Source organism: Pipistrellus hanaki (genome assembly GCF_964339955.1).
Source record: "Pipistrellus hanaki genome assembly, chromosome: 3".
Classification (NCBI taxonomy): domain Eukaryota; kingdom Metazoa; phylum Chordata; class Mammalia; order Chiroptera; family Vespertilionidae; genus Pipistrellus; species Pipistrellus hanaki.
The window spans coordinates 158,078,432-158,106,280 of record NC_140505.1 but is presented as its reverse complement, the minus strand read 5'-3'; the positions used below and the strand labels follow the sequence as shown (position 1 = coordinate 158,106,280).

Below are 27,849 nucleotides of genomic sequence, written 5' to 3'. Positions count from 1 at the left end.
ACCACCTTTTGTTGTAAACGTTGAACTCTCAGAGCAAGGCCATAAATAAGGCTCAGTGTGTCATAACGCCCCTTCGGTGACACAAACAAGGATGCAGTGTTGTCTGAGCCTGCTCCATCTGGTCCTTAAGAAGCTTCAGCAACCTGAAAGACAAATGCAAAATTTACCTGGGAGGGGACCCCTCCCAGACTGTGAAGGATGACATAATCGCTTCCATAGTGGCTAAGCATCTTCCAACTGCAAGATTTGAAAAGTTTTTCATGGAGTTAATATATTTTGTGTTAGGAAATCTGTGTATACTTATTAGTTTGGGCACTTTCAATGGCTGGAATTTGATCTATTAGAGTTAACAGATCAGTTTTGTTTTTAATTGTAATTCAAAACATGTAATATGTAATGGATTTAGACTTGTGATATAATTTGGAATTTTATCCAGTTGATATACAGATTAGAATAGTTAAGGGATCTTAAAGTTCATTATACTTAGGAGTTCTTTTTATTAGATGTATGGTCTATTTGGAACCAGGAGGGTTTTGTTTGTTAAATCAGACAATCATAGAACTAGAAGAAATGTATAGATAGAGTCTAAAATGTTCAAAGGAGTTCATTTAAATGTAAATGAGAGAAAACATTAGTTGATGGCCTAAAATATGATTGAAAATATTTACTAAACTTAGAATATTATTTGTAAGTGGAACTAAGACCTTTATACCAAACTACTGTTTAGAATTTGTAAATTTAATTAAAAAAAATTCTAAATAGTTTTTTCTACACACAAAACCCTCCATCAAAGATAATTTTTAAAATATATATATTTTTATTGATTTCAGAGAGGAAGGGAGAGGGAGAGAGATAGAGAAACATCAGTGATGACAGAATCATCCATTGGCTGCCTCTTACATGGGGATGGAGCCCACAACCCAGGCTTGTGCTCTGATGGGGAACAGAACATTGACCTTCTTGTTCATTGGTAGAAGTTCAACTAACAGAGCCAAACCGGCTAGGGAAGACTAATCTTTTTATAACTATTGGGTTGCTTATGTCTAAAGTATCAAATTCTTTATCCCTAATTAACCATATATAGTTATTCCTATAATACATTTTAAATCTTTTTTTCTGTTCTTCATTTTTCTTATTTTTATTGAATTTTTAATAATCTTGGTCTAGGGCACACATTCTGACATAATAGAGTTATAAGTAAAAATAAATTATTTAAAGATGCATAATTTTTCTTCTGCAAGGACATACATGCATGTTTAGAATTCAGAAACTGAAAAGAAACCTACTGGTTAGAAAAGTTTTCATATTATTAGGGAGAAAAGAATTGAGATGACCTTATGAAAGAACCACAAAGCTAATTAAAGGTTTGTGAAATGGGCTCCATAGGAAAAGGCTTAAAGGTCTGGAATATTTTAACTGGAGAAAACTGAGGTGAAGTGTCTAAACAAAGTGGCTTGACTAAATTTGGCTTATAAATACTGGTTGAAGTCCTTCCAATAAACTCTCTCTCACCCCAGGCCCCACATTAAAGCAAATAAAGCTGATTTGTTTCTCCTCAGCTGGCCTATTGAGTACAGAATATAAGGGTCTCTGAAAATAAGAAGAGATATACTATGAATTAAATGCTAAAGACATTTTCTTCCCACTAGAGATAGTGAAAAAAAAGAATTCGTTTAAACTATAGAAAGAAGATTATAGGTGAACATCAGAAACAAGTTTTAGATCTCAGATGGCATTATATAAATAACATATCTTTTTTTTTTTTTTTTCAGGAAAAAGATACTGAAATACATAGACCATCCTTTCTTGGATGGTAGAGATGACTATGAAAAAGTGCTGAGAAAATAAAGGCGAAAGGAAAGGAAGTGAGGATAAACAGCCCTCAGACATAGTCAAGTCTAGGACCTAGACAAAAAGGTAAAGACATCAAATGCAGCCATTTAGTTCTTCTGCATTCTTTGTCAAGGTCAGGTTCCAGGAAAGTAGTTCCTCTGGACCCTTACTTTCACAGTCTCTGCTCTGAGCCACCCTGTCTCACTCTAGCTAACTTGTCCCTATCCCCCTGGGCTTTGCTTTTTATTAGATAAAAAAAACAAAAACAAACCCTGCTCATCTGCCAAAGTAGTACTTATTAAAATGCTAATGATACCCCTTGCTTGGAATTATGTTTGCCCAAATAGCACATTTACTTTATAATAGGATTCCCCTGAATATTTATCACTTTACTCAAAGCAATGCTTTTAACAGTAGAACCCCTTGAAACTTACTTAGGTCCATGTAGAATAAGCAGATTTTAGAGTATTTAAATATTCCACGTATATTCATTTATTTAAAAAATAGTTATTAAGCATCTCCTATATTCTAGACACCATTTGGGGTATGGTGACATCTGAGAAGAACAAGATATACAATGTCCCTTTCTGATAGCATTGCATTCTAGTGGAATTTGTATTAGACAAATTATAATGTCATACAATAAGTGCTATGATGAAAAGACAATAGGCTGATGAGTTAGTGACTGGGTGGGGTTGGGTGCGATAGAGGATAAGAGTGCGGGAATGGTGAGGTGAGCTGGGTAACTATAGCATTTTTCTACGATCTGACCCAATCAGGCAGCTTGCTCTGACTTACCTATTCTTCATTAGCAAGCTTGCCCACAAGGCTTAAAATTTCTTAGTTCCATCCCAATTACCGTAAAAGACCCTGTGGTAGTACACTCAACAAAACTGTATTCCTTTATCAAAGTAGATGCTGTGACATGTGGGTTATTCCTTGGCGAGCAGTATTTTGATCTAATTCATATGCTCCAGAGGCCATCTTGTAATGCTACATTTCAGGATTGAACACAGCTGTGCTCTAGTCATCATCCAGTGCAGATATTTTCCATTCCTTGGGATGTTAAAAATAGTGATTTCCTTACCCATAAATATGTTCTTTTGCTATAAAATAGGAATATAATAGCTACTTCTCAAGATAATGCTGATGAAATAAAGCATTTATCCAGTATAATACCTGGGGCACAGTATAAAAATAAATATATATTCCTTTTTTCAGATAGTCTTGAAAACATTTTTAAAAAATTTATTGGACCAGAGTATAAAAATATGCTTCAGAAAAATTGCCCGATGGCACCTGCAATTATTTAAATTAAAAAAAAAGGTATATGTGAGATATTCAAATCTTGGAATCCTATAAAAAGATTAAATGTACCATCTTTTCTCTCTTTGTAATGTATAAGGAAGTATTATAATGCTCTGAAGCATTGAAACTGATCTTACAGATAGCTTAAATTGTATCCACAATAATGTTAGCGATTTACATTGATTTTGCAGACTGGTAATAAAAATCGAGGCTTCTAGAGAAGAGTGAATTTTCCTAACGTGGAGTCCCATCATACAGATAATATAGTACTTCCCATCCACATTACACTTGAATGGATGCCAATGTATTCCTTTAACAACTGTTTTTTAAGAGCTTCACACATACTGGGTTGTTTATCAACCACGGGAAATCTCTTCATGAATAAGACACCATTCTGCCCTCAACTTTTTTATGAGACTGAAGAATGAAGTGAAGTATAAGACATTATATAACAGGAGTATACTCAGTGCACACTGTGGGAAAACAAGAGCAGCAAGATTTTCCCCAAAAATCTTCCATAACTTATTGGGAGATTTCATTTATTGGAGGTTGACCTTCTGAGGTCACAATTCCACTTCAGTGGTAGCATATACTTCCAAATATACCTTTAAAATGGACTACCTCAGCATTACCATTAAAGCTTCTTTTTTGCTTTCAACAACCAGAAGTGTGAATATGAATGCTTGATTCTTACCCAGGTATGGTCAGCTACCGTAAGAATCCATATTAATGTAGTCCTTTTGTATGTGAGGCCTGAATCACAGCTTTGAGAAATAAATGACCACTCCGCAGATCTTTTCTGTAAAAGTACAAAAGTATAAATGCTAAAGAACACCCACCACAGTTCCCCCCCAGGGAAATCAGATCTCACAAAAGATTTCTTATTTTCTTCCTGGAATATTTGCATTCAGTGGTTCCTGGAAGCAAAATCTCCCACTGGACATACCTCTTGTGTCTGATGACCTCCTAAACTATTTCTGTGTTTATTTTTCCCCTGATTTTCTAGGTGGGTCACTAGCCTTCCTACTAATTACATGCTTACATTTCTGGTTTTTCAGGGGTGAAAATTGTGATATTTACCTTGCACCTTTCTTCTAAACATTGTGAATTCTCTTTGATCAATTCTCAGTCAGAGTCCCTTCTGACCTCTGTTCACAGAGGTTTACCATTTGATATTCACTAAGACAAAAAAAACACCATTTTAAAATTCAGCAATACCCTGAACCACCTAGAAATGATCTATACTTAGTGGGAAGTAACATTATTCAAAATTCCTTGACTATTTACAAACAAGTAACCTCAGAAAACATCCCTGAAAAGGGTAACAGTTTCTACTTTTGAAAACATTAGGTAATTCAATAAGGTTAAATTCAGGTCAAAATTTTAAAGAAAATATTCATGTTTTTTTATTTTTCCCTTTATTTTTTAAATTTAGAAATATTCTCTTCACTTTCATGATAAAGGATTATTACAGTATTTACCTAAAATAAAGAAATACCTCTTTTAAAGCTAAGTATATACCATAGTAATAATTTATCTTGTATATTTCCCAAATGAAAAATATTACTCTAACACTCAAATTTTCCATCCTATTTGTTGCCTCTTCATACTCATCAATGTGTGAATACTTCTACAGATATGCATTTTCAAGTGAACTTGCATTTTTGTAGAGAAGAAAATATGCTTACAATTTCATTAATAAAGATAAAGCACATACTAATTAAGTCAATTAGTGAATGCTCTAGGTTCCTTGGACTTAATAAATGAACTGTATTGTATATATGTCTTTTTAACTCTCTCTGTTCAGACTGTCAATTACTAGAGATTAGGGACTGCAATCCTTCAGTATGCACAGACCTGACACATAATGGAAGCTCAATAAATAATTCTCAAACTGGACTCGCAAACAGGCCCTAAAGGCTATAGATAGTAAGAAAAAGAATAAAAATTTAAAAATAAACCTAAATTTCTGGTTATATGTTTCTTTAAGATATTGATATATCCGAGCGTTATATATAGACTCACTAAAGACTGGTAAATAAAAGGGAATGCAGACCTCCAGGCATCCTCACTTTATGAGTAAACTAGTCTGAAAGTAGATATGGGTTGTTTTTTTGTGTTTTTTTTTTTCTTGTGTTGTTTGGACGTTGTTATTTCTAGTATGTGCAATTAAAGGAACTGAACTGTGACATCCAATAATTTTCAGTACTTATTGTCTATTTAAGGCCAAATATAGCAAGATTCCAAGAGCAGTGGATTTTTATAATGGTTCCACTTCTTTCCTCTCTCAACAGCTGTGTGTCCTTGAGTGTGTGTGTGTGTGTGTGTGTGTGTGTGTGTGCGCGCGCGCACGCGCGCGCACGCGCGCGCGCTTTTCACATCATTACTTTTCTATTTAAAGGTGAAACTTTTGAGAATAACGACTGGAGAAATGAGTGTAGTCTGATCTCACAAACTAAAAACATGAAAACAAAAATGAACCAGTTTTGACACATCGCCTTGTATCTCACTTTTCTAACACTAGCTCCATCTGCAAAATGAAAAACACATTTTTATCTTAAAAGTTTTCTCTAAAAATACATAATGTAAGAAGGAAGTATTGTAAAGTCATAATTAATGCACAGCCCTGCTGTGTGCATCAGATCCACATTAACGCACATGAGCTAACATCATTCAGGATGTCTCTCATTCAAGTCCTGGGCATGAGGAAGAGAAAATACTTTTTAAAGCAGCTCCTTGTCCAATGGTCTTCCTTTCATTAATCAATCTAGTCCTTAGCTATGTACTGAGTGCTTACTACGTATTCTCTGGTAAAAAGGATGACTGCAACTAGGTCCGACTCCTCAGTGAGCCATAGAGGAGTTACTGCTCTCTGTGCCCAAAGCACATGGGGTGCAGGAAGCAGGAGCCTTGTCACTGTCAGGAGAAGCCAGGGAAGGCTTCCCAGAACTGTCTTTCCAGCTGATCTGGGAGGGAGTGGGGGGAAGGAAGGGGAGCAGAGGAGAGGACAGTGGGGAAGAAGGCCCTTCATTTCAGGATCAGTGGAACCATGGGAGTAAAGGCGCAGGCAGCGAAGGGCCCCATACATTTGAGAGGCGTTTGGAAGGGACACAGGATATAGAAGTAAACAGCACCTGGACCTGAAGGCTCTAGAAGGAATGTGGGATTTGTTCTTTAGGCTTTAGATAGCCACTTCTCAACCCACTGTGTGTACACTCACCCAGGAGCATGTGGGGCTTTAGGATGAACATAGGGCAACCTCCTGGTATCAATTTAACATGAAGATTTGGGGAGGGAAAACCATAGTTTTTATATAAAAACTGCACCCTCTTGCAATCCGGGACCCCTCAGGGGATGTCGGGCTGCCGGTTTTGGCCCAATCATTGAAGGCCAGGCTGAGAGATGGGGTGAAACTGGAAGTCTGACACCTCCTGAGGGATGTAGTAGTACACAAAGCGGCAGGTGGCTGGGGACGAGCCCAATCCCAGGCTGGGCGCCACCCCATCCTGCTCATCCTGGCCCCGCTGTGCCTGCTTCTGCATTGAACATCTGCCTTCTGGTGGTCAGTGCACATCATAATGACCAGTCGACCAGTTGTTTGCTCATTCAGTTGGTTGGTCGTTGAGTCACTTAGACTTTTAGATAGATAGATAGATAGATAGATAGATAGATAGATAGATAGATAGATAAATGTGTATATGTTGCAGAAAGCAAAATTTTCTATCTGGCACAATTGCTTAGAGCTTTACTTTAGATCCTCAGATTTGTTCTCTTCAACCTTTAGGTGTCCTTCAGTAATGTCTGGGAAGTACTGGAAAGTCATTGCTTTGTTGGTACAGAGCCTGGACCTGGGAATGGCCCCCCAATCCCAATGACCAGCACCATTGAGCTGGCTCCTCACCCCTCCAAAACAAACACCACTCCTCAGTGTTCCAAACATCCCATCCTTCCGCCCTTCTCAGGCTTACATGTGAGGAAGTGCTCAAAGTTTAGGTGGAAGAGTAATCATTATAACCCCATTTCTCAGGACTACTGTGTGCCATGCACTTTATATACTTTGTGACATTTAATCCTTGCTCTCCTGTTAGAAATTGTGCTTGTTTCGCATATGAGAAAATGAGACCTAAGGTCCCATGGTTGGAAGGGTGGGGCCAGACTTTGAAGTCAGATCTATCTGCCTCTAAAACCCATTTTCTTGCTGAAACCGGTTTGGCTCAGTGGGTAGAGCGTCAGCCTGTGGACTGAAAGGTCCCGGGTTTGAGTCCGATCAAGGGCATGTACATTGGTTGCGGGCACATCCCCAGTGGAGGTGGTGTAGAACGCAGCTGATCGAAATTCTCTCATCGATGTTTCTAACTCTCTGTCCCTCTCTCTTCCTCTCTGTAAAAAATCATTAAAATATATATATTTAAAAAAAAACCAAAAACCAATTTTCTTAGTCCTTTCTTTTATGTAACTTTGCTTGGGGGGGAAAATCCTAAAAATGTCAATTATTTGGGGGCGAGGGAGGGGAGCAGTGAGTCCAGATACTCAAAACGTCATACATAGCATATAGACACAAACAACAGTGTGATAATCGTCAGAGGGAAGGGAGGTGGGGGGGAGGGGTAGGTGGAGGTGGGCAAAGGGAGGAGGTGAAATAGGAATATGTGTAATAGTGTCAACAATTTAAAAAAAGAAAAAGAAAGGAAAAACACACACATCATACAGGGAGACAAAGCCATACCTACAGGTATAAATAAGCTCATCTATCCTTGGAAGCCACACCTCTTTCAAAGCCACAGGACCCCAAACAAACACTGGGTCTGGGGCAGTAAAACCCAGATGCCTGGAACTGGGGTGAGGCATGAACTTCAAACAAGGTGTGTGTTCAGGGGAACTGAAACCAAAACAAAAGAGCTAAGGCCAGCAGTCTTGCAAGCACCCCTCTGGGCTTGAAAACCACCAGTCTCTACATGAAAGGGGGTGGGGTTTATTTGCAGATTTATGTAAATTGGCAGCTACTAGCCTAGTTGATCATTGTTTGTTTTGTACTTTGTACTCACTCACCCTGTTGTGTGTGGAAAGCTTTTTATCTGGCAAAGCATTCACTACAAATTTGCACCTTGTTTTCATAGAGACTTTACAAAACATACATTTTCAGAATCTTAACAGCTTTTATATTTTTGGATGAATAAAAAATAGTAGTGGAAGGGCAAGAAAAATTAAAAATATAGTGAGAACCCTGGTTATGGGACTTCAGTTCATTAAATGTTGATTCTGGGTTCCACCTCCCGAGATTCTGAGGACGTATTTCGGGAAGGCCCTTGAAGTAGCAATATTTAACAAACCAGGAGATTCTAAAGCAGAAAGAGTGCTCTGGAATATGACTCTGGAATGCTCTAGAGTCACTTTGCCTATTTTCTGTGGAAGACAAATAAGGAGGTCCTATGGAAAGTGACATCACTGGGTGATCTGATCACCAGTTCCTAACTGGGCAGGTCATTGGGGGTAGTCATGCCCCACGCCTATAACTCCTTTAGGGAAAGGTTTTAAACCAGCCCTGCCCATTGCTCTTGAGAAGGTGGGTTAACACACTTTTGAAATGCCAGAAGTAATATCCCTTGGAGAGGAAATTAACCCTCAAGAGAACATATAATCTTGTCAACTATCCTGTAATCCAACCCCTGCCTTGTTTCTCCCACCTTCATGTACAATCCCTCCTTAATTTAATTTTATTTTTTCTTCTTAATTTCTTTATTGTGCCCTTATCTCCCAATTGTTCCTCCCACCCTCACGCCCTCACTCCCCTGTTGTCTGTGTCCATTGGTTATGTTTCTGTGCATGCACTGAAGTCCTTTAGTTGATCTCTCCTCTTTACCCCCACCCTCCCCTACCTTCCCTCTGAGGTTTGACCCTCTTTAATTTTAGATGCAAAAAAGCTGCTGCAAAACTGTAGTTCTCTGAAGCATTTGGAGATTTTGCTCCCTGTCATATGTTATCAGTTTGGCTAAAAATAAATAAATTAATAAATAAATTAATTAATTAATTAAAAATAAATAAATAAATAAAAATTCTCTATCAATCTGCATGTTTCTTACATCAACATTTTTAATTTTACCAGTTTTGAAGAACGTTATTTTTGTCATCAGAACGAAACATCTAGTTTAAACAACAAAATAATTCTAGCAACTGCTGTAGGCTACCATAAAAATTGCAAAATTCCCACCCTGTCCTATGATGGCTTACTAAATTTTAGTTACTAAGAGGTATGCAACTGGCAGATATGCAACTGTGAACTAAGAATTATGATGAAACCATTAACTTCTAACCTATTAGGCATTAAATGACAATACTGTGTAAATACTTCATCAAGAACTAGGAGCAGGCCCTGGACAGTCTGGCTCAGTAGTTATTAGGTGTATCGGTGAATAATGTGGATTTGTAATAAAAGAAAACAGGATAATTTCCAGAGAAACATGGAAGTAATTTCCATTGCTAGCTACATTTCCCCATGTTTCAGGTAATTTGTAGATACAGTCCCAATAGAACTTTTCTTGTTTTGAGGTAAACCATTCAGAGACCCAATTTTCCACTTCTTTGAACGTTTTGAAGTGTTGCTCCGAAAGTGCGTGTGATCAAAATAAGTGGTAATCTGAAGGAGCAAGGTCTGGTGAATACAGTGGGTGGATTAATACTTCCCAGGCAAGATCTTTTAATGTGTCTTTAACTGGTTTTGAAGTGTGTGCACCATCATGAAGCAAAATTACTTTGCCGTGTCTTCTGGCCCATTCTGGTAGTGTCACGATCAAAGTATGGTTCAAATTATTTGTTGTTGGTAGTAATCAGTATTAACAGTTTCACCTGGTTTTAAAAGCTCACAATACACTACACCTTCCTGGTCACACCAAACGCAAAGCATTGTCTTCTTTCCAAAGTGATCTGGCCTTGCAGTCGATGTTGATGGTTGACCTGGATCAACCCATGATTTTGTGAATTTGGGATTCTCAGAATAAATCCACTTTTCGTCACCAGTCACAGGTCACAATTCGATGCAAAAAAGACTTTCTTTCGTGCTGTTGAACAACATTTTACTGATGATTTTTCATTTTCCATTTTGTCTTTTGTTCAGTTGATGTGGCATGCATTTTCCTTCCTTTAAAATCTTCCCCATTGCTTGTAAATGATTGGAAATTGTTAGCTGAGCAATGCTTAATCTTTCTGCAATATTTAATCTTTTTTGAGTTTGACACATATCTTCATCCAATAATGTTTGTAATTGTTTGTCTTCAAACTTTTTTGGTTGACTTGGGCGTTCTTTGTCTTTCACATCAAAATCATCACTTTTAAAGTGTTTAAACCAGCATTCACAAGTATCTTGAGATGGAACATGTTCACCATAAGCTTCCTGCAAATGTTCTTTTTTTGGTATTAAATTTGACATTTTTAAGTGTAAAAATATCTATGATGTTAACACCTTCATAAAATTTGACATGAAGTTTTGAAGCTTGTTGTCAATACAACAAAAGAGAATAAATATCAAATCGCATATATATCAACACATGTGTAACTCCACTATTGAAAAAAATCCTCATTATTAACCGGTACACCTAGTAGAGTGTCAGACCATGGACCAAAGGGTCTCAGGTCATGGACCAAAGGGTCAGGGTCAAGGACACATATATTGGTTCAATTGCCAGCCCCAGTTGGGGCACTTACAGGAGGCAACCAATCAATATGTCTCTCTCACGTTGATGTTTCTTTTTCTTTCTTTCTTTCTCCCTCCCTTCCATTCTCTAGAAATCAATAGTAAATATAGTTGGGTGAGAATTAAAAAAACAAACAAACAAACAAACAAAAAACACATGAAACTAGGAGCAAGGTTGTGTGGCTCAGTTGGTGGGTATCATCCCATGCACCAAAAAAGTTGCTGATTCGATTCCAGGTCAGGATACATGCCTGGGTTTTGGGGAGGGAGAGGGGGGGCATGCAGAAGGCAGCCAATCCATGTTTTGCTCTCATGTTGATATATCCCTCCTTCTCTCCCTCCCTCCCTTCTTTTCTCTCTTAAAAAAAAAAAAAAAAAAAAAAGTCTTCAAACAACAACAACAAACAAACTAGGAGCATAACTTTTATGGAGCAGACCTAGAAAGGACAAGAATCTCTGCTGTGTCTATCAAGACACAGATCACACAGATCAGAATGGACAAAGCTTGCTTTTCATGCTTCTCACCACCCAGCTTTCTCCAGTTCTCCCACCCACCCTTACCCCCAGGGTTCCTGTGCTTTAGTGTCTATGGTTCCCAGGTTTAAAATCCTGGACTAGCCTGTTGAGGTAGTTTTAGAAACTACTTCATCATCTAGGTATTTGCTGTCCTCCCAGGATAAAAATTCTCTCCTGAATGGGGCTGGGCCAGTTTCAGGGACTCCTGGGAGAGACACACTAGCTCTTCACAGGTCACCAGAGATATGTGTGGGGGAGGAGGACCTCACATTTGATGAGCCCCTGAACTCTAGGCAAGTACTGAGGGGAAGCAGAGTTTGTCCTCCCCCCCAAAAAAATATGCCTTTATTGGGATATTATTTTATACTATTATTTTATTGTTTTCCTATTTTTAAAAATTAAATCTTTATTGTTGAAAGTATTACATGCCCCCTTCTTTCCCCTACTGACCTCTCCTAGCCCACTTCCACCCCCAGCTCCAGCCCTTACACCACCCTATTGTCTGTGTTCTTTGCATACACGGTCTTTGCCCTCCACCCCCTACACACACACACACACACACCACTCTTGCTTCCCTCTGAGATTCCGAAGTCTGTTCTATGCTTTTATGTTTCTGGATTTATTTTGTTCATCAGATACTGGGATATTGATTATTTTAAACTGGTTAATTTTAGGAAACAAAAGACCAAGGAAGAGCCGAAACCGGTTTGGCTCAGTGGATAGAGTATTGGTCTGTGGACTGAAGGGTCCCAGGTTCAATTCCAGTCAGGGGCATGTACATTGGTTGCAGGCACATCCCCAGTGGGGCGTGTGCAGGAGACACCTGGTCGATGTTTCTCTTTCATTGTTGTTTCTAGCTCTCTATCCCTCTCTTCCTCTCTGTAAAAAAATCAATAAAATATATTTAAAAAAAAAAAAAGACTGAGGAAGAACCTTTGACCTTCCCTCAACTGTCTGAAAGAATTTAGGTAATCATAGATAACTATCTTTGGTTAATCTGTCTCTGTCAATTTATTAGACCAGCTATGATAAATAAGAGGGAAAAGATAGGAGAGTTCCCCTTTCTCTAGCCTATCTAATAAAAGGGTAATATGCAAATTGACCGTCACTCCAACACACAAGGTGGCCGCTCCTGTGTGGACACAAGATGGCCACCACAAGATGGCTGGAAGGGGAGGGCAGTTGTGGAGGACCAGGTATGCAGAGGAGGCAGTTGTGGGGGACCAGGCCTGCAGGGGAGGGCAGTTGGAAGGGGCAAGGTCTGTAGGGGAGGGCAGTTGGGAGGAACCCAGATCTGAAGGGGCGGGGGGGGGGGGGGGGGCAGTTGGAAGTAACCAGGCTGGCAGGGAAGGGAACTTAGGGGTGAACAGGCCAGAAGGGGAGAGCAGTTAGGAGCAATCAAGATGGAAGGGGAACAGTTAGTCATCAAACAGGCTGGCAATCAAGATGGAAGGGGAACAGTTAGTTATCAAACAGGAGTGGTTAGGAGGTGATTAGGCTGGCAGGGGCAGTGAGCAGTTGGGGCAATCAGGCAGGCAGGCAGGTGAGCAGTTGGGAGCCAGCAGTCCTGGATTGTGGGAGGGATCCCAGATTAGAGAGGGTACAGGCTGGGTTAAGGGATACTCCCCTCACCTTGTGCATGAATTTTGTGCACCGGGCCTCTGGTAATATTATATTAGGCTTTCACACACACAATCTCACTTAATTCATCCAAATCTCACAATTACCCTACATTTATGAGAGGTTAACAGCCCTCCCAAATTCACACAGCTGGTAAGTCCCAGTTACATATGTAACACTAGCTGACTGCCTATCCCAGAATACCTCATGTCCAAGGGGTCCACAGGAGAAACCCTAGATAAGATCTCAGAAGGCACGAACAGTAAGCTGGGGATGTCACTAACTCTGAGCAGTGTAGCACTGGAGGGGGCCAATGAGAGACTGGGGAAATGAAGGAATGGTGATGTGTGCTCTGGGGTAAGTTTCAACTTTTTACTTTTGGACACTATGCAGCATATTTGAAGGGACAACTTGCATACATAAAAGCTAGTAGCATTTATGCAATTAGTTTCTAAATAGAACTATGTATTCAATACCATCAACAGCTTAATTAAGAAGAGATGATGAGCCAAAAACCGGTTTGGCTCAGTGGTAGAGCGTCGGTCTGTGGACTGAAAGGTCCCAGGTTCGATTCCGGTCAAGGGCATGTACATTAGTTGCAGGCACATCCCTGGTAGGTAATGTCTGGTCGATGTTTCTCTCTCATCAACATTTCTAGCTCTCTATCTCTCTCCCTTCCTCTCTGTAAAAAAAAAATCAATAAAATATATTTAAAAAAAAGAGATGATGATAAAGGAGCAGATTTTTTAAGGGAACGTTTAAATATTTTTATTGATTTTTTTTTTTTTTAGAGAGAGGAAAGGAGAGGGAGAGAGAAACATCAATGTGAGAGCAAAACATGGTTTGGCTGCCTCCTGCAGGCCCCCTATCAGGGACTGGGCCACCTTCAGGTGCCTGGAATGATGCCCAACCAACTGAGCCACACCGGGCAGGGCAATAAAGGGGCTGGCTTTCAATTAAGATCACTACTGGAAATCAGTTTCACCGGTACATGTCCCGTGAAAACATAACTGTGGCGCTATCTTGCTTATAGAGAGCTTAACGTCCTGGGAAAGATTTATTCGACGTTGCATTTCAAGTCATAAAGGTCTATAAAAGTTTTTGTTAGATAAGCAATGAAGAGGCATTAACTATGTGTCACCAAAAGGCTTTCTCCTCCCCATCGCCACCCAGGTTCTCCCTATTGCAAGGGCCTGTTCTGATTTCTTCAGAACTCTGGGTTCCACTTGAAATTATCTTAGTTTATGGACTACTTGGGTCTTATCCATGTCCTAGGATATAATCTCCACCAGAGCTGTCTGGCTCATCAGTGTAGGCCCCATACCTACATCTGTGCTTGGCACGTCATAGGAGCTTGTTGCAAATTTATTCAAGAAATGGAGCGTGAGGAGCTGCCGCCTGTCTGCCGCCTGCAATGGATGATCATGCGGAACTGCTCCAGCTTCCTGATAAGGAGGAACAAGCAGACGTACAGCACCGAACCCACTAACCTGAGGCCCGCAGCTCCTTTCGCTGCTACAGGCTGATACACTGATACACAGCAAGACGATGGGCTTGGAGCCGGAGCCCCGCGGCAAAGGCGTGGTGGTCAGGAAGCGGAGATCCGGCCAGCAAAAGCCGTCCACCTCCTATGTGCGGTCCTCCATCAACAGGAAGGCCGGTAACCCCGAGCAGCATCCCGCACATGACCCGCCTTCCCAGATCTGCGGATCTGCGCATGGACCAGCACCATCCTGCGCAGCCGGAAGCAGGTGAGGGGGAAGAGGAAGCAGCCCGCCCCAACAAGAGCTCCTGAGCGCCCTCCCCCTAAAGTGATAAAGGTATCAGCCAGGATGGATGGATGGATGGCAGGCAGGCCAGATAAAGAGCTTCAGAAATAAAAAAATAAAAAAATAATAAAAAAAAAAGCTAAAGGAGTTCATCACCGCCAAACCAAAATTATATGAATTGCTGAAGGGGGTCCTTTAGAAAGAGGAAAAAAATAAAGATAAAAATTATGAATAACAAATACGTAACCATCAACAAGTGAATCTAAAAACCAAGGAAATTAAAAAATCTGATGAACAATATTAACTGGTGAATATAATAGAATCAGAGGTATGGAAGGGGAGTGGACTGATGATTCTCGGGGGAAAGGGGTGTGGGAAGAGACTGGACATAGACTGTGCATCTATGGATGAGGACAATGGGGAGTTGGGAAAGGGCAGAGGGTGGGATGGGAACTTGGTGGAGGGGAGCAATGGAGGGGGAAAAATGAGAAACATTTGTAATAATATGAACAATAAAGATTTGTTAAAAATTAAAAAAAGAGAAAGATAAATATCACAAATAAATAATAAATAAATAAAAATGTCACCTCATCATTTGGATTTTTATTTACTACCCTGATTTTTTTTAATACTACCCTGACATGCATCATTTTTATCTTTCAAATTTTACAGATGATAAAACTGAGCACAGGGAGGTAACACACCAAAGTTTTCCATCAGGAAAGTGAGGGGATTGGGATTCAAACCGAAGCCATCTAATTCCAGAGTCTCCGGTCTCAATCATATTCCACTGGCTTTCTATTTCCTATCAATGATGAACTAGTACATGGATATATTAGTAGTATTTCTCACTGGTTATATTTTCCCTGCCTCTGCCAGAGCCTTAGCAGATATTTCCTGGCTCTTAACTTATTCTAATATCTCCCTGTATACCACATTAAGAGTAAAAACACTTTCAGAGTGCTTGACCAATTTTTCTTGTGATGAAGTATTTAACTTTAAAGTCACACGGTCTTCAAACTTGAGAGAAAGCAACATGTAACTGACCATGTCTGAAAACGGGTTCAAGTAGGAATATTCCTACTCTGTCTGGAGTTTGTCCTTGTGATTTATTACGCAAATGCTAGCATCGCGGGAAACTGTCTTCGAATTAATTTAAGTGGGAGGCCAATGTCAGACCAAGACAAATATTGCACATGTGCGAGTCAACGTTTATTTTTAAATTGCCAGTGAGCATCATGTGTACCAGCCAGCTGGTCGGTCAGTCAGACAGATGGACAGCCAGTCACTTAGCCTTTTGTATATAGAAATATATATATTTGAGTTTAGATGCAGGCACTAAGCTCTCTGAAGGTTAAGTAACACAGGTCAAAAGGCACACAGCCAGCAGGAAGAACAGGGCTGAAATGCACATGGGTCATGCTTGAGTCATGGGTCCATGCTCTTCCTGCTGTGCCACACTGGAAGAGCATACTTGGGCAAATCCCTCATCAGCCAGTGCCCATCTCACCTCAGACCCAGGCCATTTCTCTTTCTCTCTTTCTTATGTTTGTTCTTACTTAATTTCTGTTAGAAAATCTTGTTTTTAACTGGACTCAGACTTAGAGGCAGATGCTCTCAGAGTGGACAACTATGGCTTTTGGCAATCTGTCCCTGGCATTTTTCTTTCATCTCCTTCATTCTTTTATATATATGATGAGAGAGTATCATTGATCAGCTGTCTTATGCAGGCCCCACATTGAGGATCAGGCCCACAACCCAGGCATGTGCCCTTGACCAGAATCAAACCCAGGACTCTTTAGTCCGCAGGCCAACGCTCTATCCATTGATCCGAACTGGCCAGGGCTTCTTCATTCTTTTAGCCTAACTTTTAGCATATTCTGTGGCCTCTTCTTTTGCTTAGCATGTTGTTTCCTCAGAGCAATGCGCTAACGTTTGGGTTGCAGGATCCATGGCGTAACAAGATGCTGAGTCTTGGGTAATTTGGTCCCAGGTTTCTTACTTTCTTTGTTTAGGGGCTTTCTCACAACATATTGGCAAATACTGTATTCTTTAGAAAGATTGAAAACTTCCAAGTCTTCTAGCCCTTTTGGGCCCCAAGTGATGAGGCACAATAGTATCAGTGAGACCAGAAATACCATTCTTTCCCCTTTTCCCAATGACCAAGGTGAGAACAGAGATTGGCATCCACAGTGCAGCCCCGGACAGACTTGCACTTCCTATGTGCAGTCCTCCTCGGTCTGTAACAGGAATGCCCTTTCTCAGTGCCAGGCAGACACAATGTGGGTCAAACACCCTGCTTTCCTTTGCACCACAGATCCGAACCACATAACCCTCCACTCTTCACCCAGAGCGTCAGCAGCAACTTCGGGCCACATGCGTCTCATATAAGGTATGAAGCTTGTGTTCAGCGTCCACTTCAGTGAGGTTCTGGCAGCCGGTGGCTGGGAAAGAGATGTTCAGCTTCACCCTGCAGCTGCCAGCTGCCTCCAAGGCACCATGAAATAGAGACCTGGGCCATTTCTAAGCAGCTTGTCTTAAATGTGCAAAAGTCCCTCTGGAATTTCAGTGGTGAAACAGCTTTTTCTACCTCATCACAGATAGCCATGTGTCATTATTGTTGTTGTTGTTGTTGTTGTTGTTATGCCTGAGTATTCAAGCAGGAAAAACATAATGTTGCATAAATTGTTCTCTTTAATGTTTCACCTTTATATGCTTTTGACCTCCTTAGTGCTTTATACTTAACGTCATGATCTATTTCCTTCCAAATATTCACAATTGTGAATACCACTTACACCTTTAATGTGTCAGTGGACTGCAGGGGAAAGCACCTCCTTGACAAAAGACTGTAGTGTCCCCGAACAGCAAACAGAACCCTCCCTGAAGGACTCCAGAGTCCCGAGAACACAGGCCACATTTTGTACCCCGTGAAGCATCTGGAACAAGCTGGTGTTCAATAAATACTAAATAACATACCCGATGAATTCAAACTATGACTCAGCATTTCAGGCTAATTTTAGACCTCAACTGAATGGATGTCATTTTCATAACAGTACACAAAAAGGATTAAGACTGATGCTTTGGAGATTGTGTTTATAAGGTATTTTTATAAGCCCTCCCTCTCACCTCCCTCACTATGGTATGTTTAAAGCATTATAGTATTACTATGTTACTTTCATTTTTTCATAAGAAAAAGAAATCAGAGAGACAGCAATTTCTCCAAAGTAATCCAAAAATTGCAAATAGATTAACAGCTTCAGGCTTAGTCAACAGTGTTTTTATATCCCAATTCTGTTTTCAAGAGAAATGAACCTTTACTCATTCTTCGCGTCATTGGAGATATCATAATATTTAAGTCCTTGGTCTAGGACAGCATAAGAGAATAGTTTGCATTAGTAGTAGTCAAACCAGATGATTTCTGGGGTTTCTTATAAATTTGATATTATTTCAGGAGGAAAGCATTTAAAACTAACAGCAGTATATATAATATAGATTAATATGTGGTCAAAGTGTTACCTATTTGTTTTAAAATAGATGGACAATGTAGAATGTGGAACACAGACACAAATATTAGGTATCTATTGCCTACTTTGTAGAATTCTCCACTACCATATCAGAACCAGGTTCTCTGAAGAGCAATTCTTTTTCCCTCACTCTGTTTGCTTTGAGATAGGAACTGCCATGTTCTTACATGACTCAACATTCCTGGCCATAGGATCAAGGAGAGGGCATGTGAACTAATGTGGGCAATGATAGTACCTACATTCTTGGCCCCAGAAATTGGTGCAGCAGTGGGCATGTGACCAAAACCAGGCCAATCAGAAACCTCCCCTGAGAGTTTTGCTAACTCAAAATGAGGGAAGAAGAACTTTCTTCTCAGATGCTATGAAGATGTCATCCTAGAATCTATGTGCAATGGTCATTCCCACTGAGTGAGAAAATAAGCCCAAAATTGAGGAATAAAGTTGAGATCCAGAAACAAAAATAGAAGAGAATTTGATGGCATTTAGATCCTTGCATCCAGATATTCCTCAGGCCAGCTTCCCCATGCCCTTCCTATGTTTGGAAACACGATGTAGTAAACCCCTCCTTGTTTATGTTAGCTCAAATAGAGTTGTTATGAATTTGTAGCCAAAATATATTTTGATGAATATAATTAATGTACTAAGTTGAAAGTGGAATTCCCCAACTCCTTTGTACATGGTACTTGTTAGGGCTTCTGGATACATCTGACAGAAACCTACTTTGATCCATCTTAAACAAATAGGGATATTTATTTGCTCCTATACCCAAGCCATTGGAAGGGCAAGTGTATCAGCTGGCCCTGAGGATTCTGGGAAGCAGACACTGGAGACTAGCTTTGTCTCATCCCCACTTTTTTTTTTTTTAAATATATTTTATTGATTTTTTTACAGAGAGGAAGAGAGAGGAGGGGATAGAGAGTTAGAAACATCTATGAGAGAGAAACATCAAACAGCTGCCTCTTGCACATCCCCTACTGGGGATGTGCCCATAACCAGGGTACATGCTCTTGACTGAAATCGAACCCAGGACCTTTCAGTCCACAGGCGGACACTATCCACTGAGCCAAACCGGTTTCGGCTCATCCCCACTTTTTTGTGTATGTTCACTTTTTTCTCTCAGAGTCCTTACCACTTAAAACAGAATTGGCCACCAGAAGCTTAAGAATCATTTTGTGACTAGAGAGGAAAGAGGTCTTTCTTCTCCTCTTAAAGGAAGAAAAACCCTCAGAAAGCACCCTGACTAGTCTGGCTTGAGTCACAGGCAAATCTCTGAACTAATCCCTGTGGCCAGGGCTCTTAGGTAGCAATCCCTGCAGTGAGAGAGAGAGATTGAAAAGATGACAGAAGTTTTCATCTGGAACAATTGACAGAGCAAGAGGACAACAGATAGGTTTAACAGATAGAGAGGGTTACTATTATATTTTAAGAAGAAAGATAACCCTTTAAAGTAGATAATCAATTCTATCTCTGTGACCTCTGTTAACAGTTTGGTTTATAACTTCCAGACTCTTTACTCTTTTTAAATATACACTAAGTGGCCAGATTATCATGATTTCTGAACATATAATAATCTGGCCACTTAGTGTATATCCTATATAATAAAAGGCTAATATGCAATTCGTCCCCAGGAGTTGGCTGGTCCATCTCCCCTCCCCCTGGACAGGCTGCCCATGTCTCCTCCCCCTGGACAGGCTGGACAGACCCCACCCATGCACAAATTCATGCACCAGGCCTCTAATATATATACTGAGTGGCCAGATTACTATGTGTTCAAAGATCATAATAATGTGGCACTCAGTATATATACATACTATAGGCCCAGTTCATGAAATTCATGCATAGGTAGGGTCCCTAGGCCTGGCCAGTGATCAGAGCTGATCTGTGGGGTCCCTGGCAGGGCGACTGGGGGAGGGGAGGCCCAGTAGCCCTCACCTTGGAGGAGACCAGCAGGGTGATCAGGGAGGCCCCATTGGTACATGCCTTGGCTGGCTTGGGGCCTGGGGCTGGGAGCAGCTTTTGCATTGAGCATCTGCCCCCTGATCGTCAGTGCACATCATAGTGACTGGTTGTTCCACTGTTTGGTCAATTAGCATATAAGGCTTTTATTATATAGGACTTATTGATTTCAGTGAGGGATATGAAAAAGGAGAGATAGATAGAGACATCAACGATGAGAGAGAATTATTGATTTGCTGCCTCCTGCACACCCCACACTGGGAGTGGAGCCTGCAACCCAGGCATGTGCTCTAACTGGGAATTGAACCATAACTTCCTGGTTCATAGGTTGATGCTCAACCACTCTTTACACTTGTGAGGAAATATAGAAAGAAAGGAAAAGTTCAATGTATTTGAGCATGCTGGATCCATCCCAATATTCATAGCAAAGCATGGCTAATTTCTAGATTTCTCTGTGAAAATGAGACGTGCTATGCCTTATCTGGTGCTGATATAAAGGGACAACATGTTTCTGTTTCTATTAGGTGGCATTCTGCTTTCTTTCAGGACCAAGAGACAACTAAAATTCTCTTCAAAGAACTTGGGAGGTACAGGCATAACCCTAATGATTGGGGTTGAATTTCATGCCTAATTTCTGGCAGAGGATATCATTCTGAAAAGATATTACAAAGATAACCCTCAGATACAATCCTGAGACAACTTTGTCACATCCGCCACATTCCTTAAAACAGTGTTTTTCAACCTTTTTTGGGCAAAGGCACACTTGTTTCATGAAAAAAATCACGAGGCACACCACCATTAGAAAATGTTAAAAAATTTAACTCTGTGCCTATATTGACTATATATAAAGTAATTCTCTTGAATAGGAATCAAATAAACACAAAGAAAGTATTTTATAATTACTTTATTATGAAATATTAAGTAAACAAAATAGTGAAAAATTATAAAATTCTTGTCTTGTCTGCACCTACGGCACACCAGGCAACATCTCGCGGCACACTAGTGTGCCGCGGAACAGCGGTTGAAAAACGCGCCTTAAAAGATGTTGCTAGCACAGTTCTGGGCATATAGTTTATTCTCAATCCATAGATGATTAACTGTTGCCTTTGACCTGAAAACAGGTGGGTATTTTCATCAGACTTCTCCTGTTCATTGGGGAGATATAACTCCACTTTACCTTTATGTGGATTTTTATATTTGAAGAGAAATTAATGTGTTTGCACTATACTGTTTAAAACGTTATCTGCAAGGCTCTGTGGTATCAGATTGGGTAGCTACCCTCTGAAAGGGGTCCCAGGGAATCTCTCGGCCTTGGTGTTGATGCCATTGTGTTGTCTTCTCCACAATGAATCTAGGCTGATCTTTTGTGACCAAGAAAGCAAGAAATAATTATTTCTGAGGTGAGGTCACTCTTCAGCTATGCCTTGTCCTCTTGTATTATTCCCTCTGGGAGAAGTTGGGCTCCATGTTGGATATTTAACTAGCTTATGTGGATTGGCATATGTGGAACGAAACTAAGATTTTCTGCCAACAGCCAACACCAACTTTCCAACCGTGTGGCTGGTTCATCCTGAGCCCCAGGGAAGCCTTTACATACATCATGTCACCCTCAGGAGACTCTGGAGAGAACATCCCGAGAAGACCAAGCCTGAACTGCCCCGCCAAACCATCCCCTCATTCCTGGACTGTGGATTCTGAGAAATAACACAGGCTTACTGTTGTTTTATAACACTAAAAGTTGGGGGAGTACTCGTTACACAGCATAAATAATGAATACATACGCTGGCAAATATAAATTTAACAAATATATCTCAGGAAGCAACACAGCAACCTTTCCTTCTGAATTACTGAGTCGATTTTGTGATGTCAAACCAGACCACAGAACCACAGATGGAATATGTTTTCTGGTTCCTTCTTCCTGTTGAGTCTACTATTCTGAGAAGCCCGCCTATCTCTAAAGCACTCTTTTTCTAATAATTACACATTTGTCTCTAGCCAATGAGAGCTTTGTTGCAGAGCAAACTGGAAACACTGTTTTCCTTACCAGTAGTAAAAATTCAGGGGAGAGCTGAGGTCACTAGTAAAAGAATACAGAGTAGCAGTTAGGCAATACCGCTCCACCCTAAACAACAGGTTTTCCTTTAACCGCTAAACAGACCTAAAGGTTAAAAAAAAAAAAACACAACACAACAAAAATGCTGCTGTTCCTATATTTTAAATTTTTTGTTGTTTACTTTCGCTAAGTAACTTGTAGAGAAAATGCGTGTTCCTGAGATATTTTTAGTTATGTACACGCCTTGTTAATTGCTAAAGGAAGGGGTTTTTGGAACCACTCATGCTAATATTTGCTTTCCTCAACACCAACTGTCCCTAGCTACATGTTCAAAGGATTCAAAGAGTTTTAAAAACTACAAAGAAGGGAAAAGGGAATGATCTACTTAAAAAAACAACACTATTTTTTGAAAAACCCAAACTGATCTAAGCATGCTAACAAAGGTGACAATGAATTGTGCTAATTTAATGTCTAAAACAGCAGACTCTAACGTAAGTAAAATGAAAATGTGGCCTTTTTAAGTTACAGGAGAAAAAAAAAAAAAAAGTCTAACCAAGTTAGAAATCATTGTCATTCAAAAAGTAGATTAGTGGTTGCCTATGGTTGAGGGGATGAGGGATGGAGAGTGACTGCTAACAGGCTTAAGGCTTCTTTTGGGGGTGAAGAAAATGTTCTAAAATTAGATTATAATGATGGTTACACAGCTCTGTAAGTATATGAAAAAAAAATCACTGAATTTCACACTAGAAAGGAGTGAATTTTATAAAATAAAAATTATATTTTACTTATTTTTAAATTATATTTTAATAAAACTTTTAAACAATTGTCATTGATGACCCTGAAAGTATTCAGAGAATTAGCAATATATAAAAAGTCACCACAAGATGGGTCTGGCTCAGATGTTGTTTTCCTCCTTCTAAGCATATGTATGTGTGCAACTAAAGTTGAAATAAAATGTTACGATGCCCCAAAGGCACATTTAAAAACTCTCTAAGAAGAAATACAACAAATAGGCTTTTTCTTAAAGGTGTGCTTCACCTTGCACTAAGACAATAAATCTTATAGACTTTGGACTTGCAGTCAGAATGGAAGAGGTAATAGCTATAGTTGTTTGCAGTACGTATCAAGGCACATTCACAGTGCAAAACTGAAATTCTTACAAGTGAAGAAAGCAGGCTTTTTGTAGACATTACTGTAACCACAACAAAGTGTGCCAGTCACTTTGCATTTTAATTCTTTCAAAGGGTTACAAAGAAATTGTTTTCTATAGGTTCCCTTACAAACGTAACAGCTGCTCTAAAATATACAAGTCCATTTTTTGTTGTTTTTTTTAGTTCAGTTTTTTACTTCTAACACAGCAACAAACCAAAAAAATTCTATTAACTAGATTTTGTTAACTGCCTATAATATGAAAGTTTTCTGAGAGGGAAAGATTTAGTTCTTAAATAAGGCCAACGATAATGAACGCACTCTATAACTCCACCTATACATTTACAAATGAATTAAAATTATTTAATTCATTTGAATTAAATAATTTTAATTCAAATGAATTAAAAATAATTAAACAAATGAATTAAAAATAATTAAAATTAAAATTATAATTCATTTACAAATGAATTAAAATAATTTTTAATTCATTTTTTTTGGAGAGGGAGGAAGGGTGAGGGAGAGAGAAAAAAAAACACACATTCATATGAGAGTGAAATATCGATGGGCTGCCTCCTGCATAGCCAATACTGGGGACAGAGCCAGGAACCTCGCATGTGCCCAGACTGGGAATCAAACCATCAACCTTTCAGTACATGGGATGAGGCCCAAACACCTGAGCCATGCTTGACAGGGCATATATCTTACCTAAAAATATAAAATTTGTAACGAAAATCTAATACTGAAAATGAAATACGACATTTTAAAAGAAGAAAACCAGAAGCAAAAGACCACTACTGCATGATTGCATTTGTAATATATTCTGGAAAAGCAAAGCTGAAAACGGCTCAGAGCTTCCCAGGAGCTGTGGGAGGAAGAGCTGACTGCAGACTCACTGGGGAGCTTTCTGGCCGCTGGGAACGCTGTGTACCTTCACTGTGGTGGTCATTACAAGACCTTGTGCATTTGTCAAACTCACTGAGCTGAACATTTAGAGGGATTTATAGCTTGAAATGTTATATAATTACATTAGAAATACTAGATTTAACTATTTCGATCACGAGTATGCTGTTAGAGTTAACTATATGATGCTAAAAATACATCATGGCATCAAACAAAAGAAGTGAGTCTATAGTTTTATGATTTCCACCAATATTTTTAACTTCATCGTAGGAAACTTGATGACAAACAGTTTTTAAAATTATTTCAGATGGAAATTTTAAGTCTTTAGGCTAAAGTTAGCCCCTACAATGCAGATGACCAAATGTTTTACAGTTACTGGCAATCAATAGGATTTGATTGTTAATTATTAACTATATTCCCTAATAATTCTTCTATTGCTTTTATTATTACAACTACTTACTAGCTATAGTTGATAGGCCTAAATTCTAACCATTTTCTCTCTCTCTCTTAAATATATATATGGCAATTCAAAAAATATATATATTTTTTATTGATTTCAGACAGAGAGAGAGATAGAAACATCAATGATGAGAATCATTGACTAGCTGCTTCCTGCATGCCCCCCAGTGGGAATCAAGCCCAAAACCTGAGCATGTGCCCTGTCCAGAATTGAACAGTGACCTCCTGGTTTGTAGGTGGACACTCAATCACTGAGCCATACCAGCCGTGCACAAATATACTACAATATATATGGCAATTTAAAAAAGAATTCATTTGACTTAGTTCCCTTGATATAGATGCTTCTTTACTGTTTGTGGAAGTAGCTGGCCACCCACATTATAAGTAATTTCTCTTGGGATATACATATATGGCAATGTTATACATCTGATAAATAGGAGAGATTTGAACCTAGAATTTTTCAATTGGTCAACCCATTTTTTTCATATTTGTTTCTATTTCCTACTATAATGTGAGTTGTTTGTGGGAAAGGGCAATATATGAGCAGATGCTCATATATCATTGCATGAGGACAGAATTGATTCAATTAATGGTCATCAGAGAATTGTACGCTATGTTAATATTTAATTATATATCAAAATCTCTGTATTAAGAGTTTTTATATTAAGAGTTACCAAAAAGAGCTTCTTTCCTCATCAATAACAAAATTGATTTATAATTTACCTTTGAAAATGATGGTTGTTTTATTTTTTTTTTAAAGCATTTCCACCCACCCTGGCCGATTTGGCTCAGTGGTTGGAGCGGCAGCCCTGGGATGACCTTCTTCTTCTTCCTTCTTCCTTCTTCCTTCTTCCTTCTTCCTTCTTCTTCTTCCTCTCCTCCTCCTCCTCCTCCTCCTCCTCCTCCTCCTCCTCCTCCTCCTCCTCCTCCTCCTCCTCCTCCTCCTCCTTCCTCCTCCTCCTCCTCCTCCTCCTCCTCCTCCTCGCTCTCGCTCTCGCTCTCGCTCTCGCTCTCGCTCTCGCTCTCGCTCTCGCTCTCGCTCTCGCTCTCGCTCTCGCTCTCGCTCTCGCTCTCGCTCTCGCTCTCGCTCTCGCTCTCGCTCTCGCTCTCGCTCTCGCTCTCGCTCTCGCTCTCGCTCTCGCTCTCGCTCTCGCTCTCGCTCTCGCTCTCGCTCTCGCTCTCTTCCCCCCCATCCCTCTTCCCCTCCCCTCCCACTCTTGCTAAAACTCAGCGGAGGGGAAAGAAGTTTTCCCACTTATCATGCAAGCCTTGGAGGCATGACTTGTTTCCACTCTGATGAGTTTAAGATGCCATTTGATTGTGGTTGTGATGGCTTTTGTAGATTGGTGCTCCACATTCTATCATCCCTTTCATGCCCCTTTCATTCTGCAGAGGCAGGAAAGTCGCCCAGAGTGCTTGCAGCTGGGTCCCAGAATTTGTTCAAGCTCAGCCAATGGGATGCCCTTTCGTAAGTACAAATCATAGGGCTGTTGCCTCTGCTGGCAAGCCCAGCGGGGAGGTGTTGGGCTTTTCGATGAAGCATTAGTACAGCATCCCCACGGTCCCGTCTCTAGTTTCATGGCTGTCAGAGGTGGGGGTGGGACATTGGTTTTGCTGGTTTACATTGTAGAAAAGTGTGACTTGGCTCTGGAGCCAGCAGCCATGGCAGTGACTCCCTGATGGTGGCAGGGGTGGTGTATTCTGGAGGCTGCAACTTCCTGACTGGAGAGGAGGCAACAGCTTCCGCGGTGGTCTGGTTCTGTGGCGTGGCTTTGTGAGCCGCCCTGAAAGCTCACCCTCAAGTCTGTTTCTTCAGCCGTGTAACACCCTATAATAAATCCTCTCCGGCAGAAACTAGCTTGAACAGATCTTATTTTCTGCACATGAAACCTGACCAATGGAGAAATGAAATGAACGTAAGTCTTTTCCAGACAAAAATTAAATGGATGATATCACAATGTTGTCGATCAATACAGTGATGAAAATAACTTCGGAGCCTAGTTAAGTGGATTTGCGTTGTACATTTAGACGAACATTCTTTGTCTATTTGTAATCTAATAAACTCCAAAGAGAAAGCCAAATATTGCATGCAAATTAAACATTGCCTGAAATAAGCAAGTATTGATCAGGATGTATACATTGATATTTCCCTTTTGATAGCACTATTTAAAAGTGATATTAGGCATGATTAACTAGAAGTTGTTATTAGAAATATTATTTTTCACTGAATCATATGAAAAATAACATTTCTAATAGCAACTTTTTAAGATGAGCTGATTTTATTTAGTCATGAAAAGTCTTAAGCGGAGCCTGCAAGAAGTCGAAACCCTGCAAAAAGGGGACCTGCCCCTTTCCCCCACAACAACTAATGGGGAGAGTATCAGAGATTTCTGGATTAAAAGGGAAGCCCTGCATGAGAAGTTTTGCTTTTGGGGGTCTAAAACTACATACAGAATAACAAGTGTATATTTTTACCTTGTAATTAGCACCATGTAATTAATTGGTGCTAAACAACTTATTGCAAAAGATTTTGCACTTTTAGAAGAAAAAATAGCCTTAAATGTAGACTATGCTGCTGATGCTGATCTATTTTGTTGTTAATCCTCATTGGAGGATATTTTTTCCATTGCTTTTCAGAGGGAGGGAGGTGGAGAGAGAGAGAGAGAGAGAGAGAGAGAGAGAGAGAGAGAGAGAGAGAGAGAGAGAGAGAGAGAGAGAGATGTGAGAGAAACACATCAATTGGGTGCCTCTGGCACATGCCCCAACTAGGGCTTGGGATCAAATCTGAAATTCAGGTACATGCCCTTGACTGGGAATCAAACCTGCGACCCTTCAGTGCATGGGCCGATGCTCTAATTACTGAGTCACAGAAGGCAGAGGGACGATGATCTATTTTGAAGGGTATTTTTCTTGAATGGTACTTAGAGCCACCATAACAACTTTCAATGATGTCTTATGTACTACCTGGGTGCTCAGGTTACATGATTGTGAGTATGTCAGCAATGGAGACCTGTGGCTTAAAAAGAGCTAATGTGATCTTATGGTATATTCACTGAAATATGACACCCCAAAACC

At 40.0% G+C, this 27,849-nt stretch overlaps 2 long non-coding RNA genes and 1 pseudogene across 3 annotated transcripts in view; 1 reads left to right on the top strand and 2 right to left on the bottom strand.

The window, feature by feature from the left end:
* The window catches only part of LOC311619181, a 62,622-nt gene extending 60,453 nt beyond the window's left edge, over positions 1–2,169 (top strand). The window contains exon 5 of the long non-coding RNA XR_014794451.1: positions 1,773–2,169. This is a non-coding gene — a long non-coding RNA (uncharacterized lncRNA). The remainder of the gene's footprint in view (positions 1–1,772) is intronic.
* LOC311619186 lies at positions 68–25,556 on the bottom strand. The gene is made up of 3 exons (XR_014794456.1): positions 25,498–25,556; positions 3,836–3,940; positions 68–143 (listed from the first exon to the last, which is right to left on the bottom strand). It is a non-coding gene; the product is annotated as an uncharacterized lncRNA (long non-coding RNA).
* LOC311618659 (small ribosomal subunit protein eS6-like) lies at positions 16,319–17,341 on the bottom strand (annotated as a pseudogene). Its single transcript has 3 exons — positions 17,324–17,341; positions 16,602–17,220; positions 16,319–16,427 (listed from the first exon to the last, which is right to left on the bottom strand). The product of its transcript is annotated as a small ribosomal subunit protein eS6-like (transcript).
* Positions 25,557–27,849: the final 2,293 nt, after the last annotated feature.